The 2,974-nt window shown below is 48.2% G+C and overlaps 1 pseudogene; it reads left to right on the top strand.

Moving 5' to 3' along the window:
• Positions 1-25: 25 nt before the first annotated feature.
• LOC135899889 (probable ATP-dependent RNA helicase DDX5 pseudogene) lies at positions 26-1,829 on the top strand (annotated as a pseudogene).
• The last annotated feature ends 1,145 nt before the right edge of the window (positions 1,830-2,974 follow it).

Below are 2,974 nucleotides of genomic sequence, written 5' to 3'. Positions count from 1 at the left end.
ACTCAGTGGGTATGCGCCGCAGTCTATGACGTCATCATCATCAACACCAACGCTCCAACAACGACCGCCGGGCCCGTACGCCGCCGACGCCGAAATCATAGAAGACATCCTGTTGAAGGCGGGGAAGGAAATGATGTGGTTCTGGCCACCACCACCGCATCTAGCGAGACCCCAAGGAGACTTTTTCGACAATAGGTTTTATGATTTGCGTAATTCAGCCAATAACTACCGGAACAGCCAGGTTGGGTGGTTTTTACGCAAGCCTGACTGGACAAAGATGAGGCTGCAGCCGTTGGAGAAGAACCTGTACGAGGAACACCCGGCCACTTCAAGCCGGTCGATGGCCAAAGTGAACGCCTACAGAAATGTCAACGGTATATCGGTGAAAGGTAACAACGTCCCGAAGCCCATCCTTGCTCTGGAAGAGTCCAACTTCCCGGACTTCATCGTCAAGAGCATCGAGGCCTCACGCGACCACGCTTCGCCCACGTGCATCGAGGCACACTGCTGGCCCATCGCTCTGACGTGCAGGAACTTTCTGGGCATCGCGGAGACGGGATCACACAAGACGCTCGCCTACCTCCTGCCGGCAGTCATCCACGTCAGCCGGCAGCCGCCCCTGCAACAGGGAGATGGACCCATCGCCGTCGTCCTGGCTCCGACACGAGTGCTGGCCAAGCAGATTCACAACGTAGCCTTAGAATTGTGTGAGTTCGCCGCATTGCGAAACGTGTGCGCCTCGAGCGGGGAGCCTAAGGAAGGTCAGTACGAGGAGGTGAAAAAGGGCTGCCACATCTGCGTCGCCACGCCTAGGCGCCTCATCGACTTGCTCGAGGAAGGCAAGCTCAATCTGCACCGCTGCACGTACCTCGTGTTGGACGAGGTAGACCGCATGCTGGCAATTGGTTTCAATCGCCATGTCCTCAAGATTGCCGAGCTCTGCCGGCCGGACCACCAGACGATAATGTGGGTCACATCCTGGCACAACGAGCTTAGGCCCTTTGTCGACGACGTGCTCCAAGACTACATCGAAATCGAGTTCGGGAGGGCACAGCTACCCGGTGAAGATAGCGTGGTGATGACAGCCGACGTTTGCCAGGAAGAAGAGAAGGAAGCGAAGCTAGCTCAGCTCTTGGACGACGTGCTCAAGGAAAAGTCTAAGAAAGCCGTTGTCTTCACCGATACGAAGAGGAAGGCAGACGAGCTTGCGTGGAAACTGCGACTCCGTGGCTGGTCCGCCATTGGCCTTCACGGCATGAAGACGAAAAAGGAGCGGGACTGGATCGTTTCCATGTTCCGCACTGGTGCGTCAAGCGTGCTTGTGACGACAGACAAGGTCGCACACGACTTGCTCCTCGAGAACGTGTGCTTGGTGGTGAACTACGACTGCCCGGACTGCTCGGAGCTCTACGCGCATAGGTCGAGCCACGTCGCGCGCTCCGGTGAACCAGGCGTGGTTCACACGTTCGTAATGCCGACCCAGCAGCTGTATGCCGCAAAATTGTTAGCAATTCTGGAGGAGGCCAAGCAGCCCGTAAAACCGGAGCTGTACAATATGGCAAAGAAAGCTCGTGCTAAACAATGCCGGTGGTGAGCGAGGTGCCCGGGGCGACGGCGACCCAAGGAATGAACTCGGTGTCTTGAAGAAAGCTTTTAAAATTGCCCGCCTTGTCTTAACTGGTGCAAGAGGCAGCAGCCTGTTTACTAGTCTATGCGAAGTGAAAATGATATAACTGTATTTAAACTTCAATCTATTGGTTTTAATTGTAATGTTTATCATCTGTAATAATTGAAAGATTGTGCACTAAACTAAATAAGAAAATTGAAAATTTGTGCCTTAGTGGGTTGGAGTTTTCTCTGAATATAATTTTTCGGGACATGGGAGTATATGCTTCTTGAACGTGATAAAAAAAACTGTGGAATACCGGCCTGTGCTGTCACGAATACCGCAGTTAAATATTTCTGCAATCCTTCCAGTGATACCACACTTGTTTTTAAAAAAATTTCTGCTCCTTCCTTTGATTCCACAAGATCCCCTCCACTTTTCAAGTACATAGCTACTACTTAAGCGGCTGCAGACGAATGAACAGTGATATCTTGTGACTGCGAATTCAATTTATTGTCAAGTAATGACTCTTGATATTGTTCCTTAGTGAAATGGTGGAAACCACTATCGGGGTCCGGCCGCCAGTCTGGGGGTTACTATCGTTAATTTTTCTTGAGCAAAAAAGGCGAAACCTATATTCAGTATTTGAATTAAAATGTCTACTGCTGCAGATATCAAGGCTGAAATATTTAAATATTGCAGTGAACGTTATGTGAGCACAAAAAGTAAAAAAAAACAATTTTAGCGAGGAATTATTTTTGTCTCTCGCAGAATGTTGCAGAAGGTTCACAGATGTTAATGTTCCGGTGGCTATAACCTATAGCACGGTAACGCCAAAGGAAAGAATTGCCGATGGAGTTGAATTCAAGACAAAGTATCGGAAGGGATCTTCTGAAGGTCTTTGAATAATGAACGGAGACATCGATAAAGGAAGGCTGAAGAGATTCACTGTCCCTGCATAAAGAACACACATGTGATATAGCCAGGCCATTTCTGTGAAGGCAAAAGTTCAGTGTGGGCACTTCGCATCATAGTCGCGTAAAACGAAATCGCGTGACTATTAAACACGCGAACGCCAATAATAACTTCAGAAACATGAAAACAATTGTTTCAGAGACTTTGTGTAATGATTTACAAAGATGATAAGATTTGTGCCTTATGGCAACCCTTCAATACAATTCATATTGACGATGAATCCTTCCTTTACAGATAACCGGTGATGTTATTGCTATTACCAATGTGTCTTATGACTGGACGGTAATTCTTGATTACATGTTTTATATTGTTCAGTATTATGAATAATATGAAAGGTGGTTCATAACGAGCAACACATACCGAGTGACCAAAGTTGGCACCAAAAGGTTAATT

Source organism: Dermacentor albipictus, chromosome 2 (genome assembly GCF_038994185.2).
Source record: "Dermacentor albipictus isolate Rhodes 1998 colony chromosome 2, USDA_Dalb.pri_finalv2, whole genome shotgun sequence".
NCBI lineage: Eukaryota > Metazoa > Arthropoda > Arachnida > Ixodida > Ixodidae > Dermacentor > Dermacentor albipictus.
Note: the sequence above shows the minus strand (reverse complement) of the source record. Positions and strands in the feature narration are given on the sequence as shown.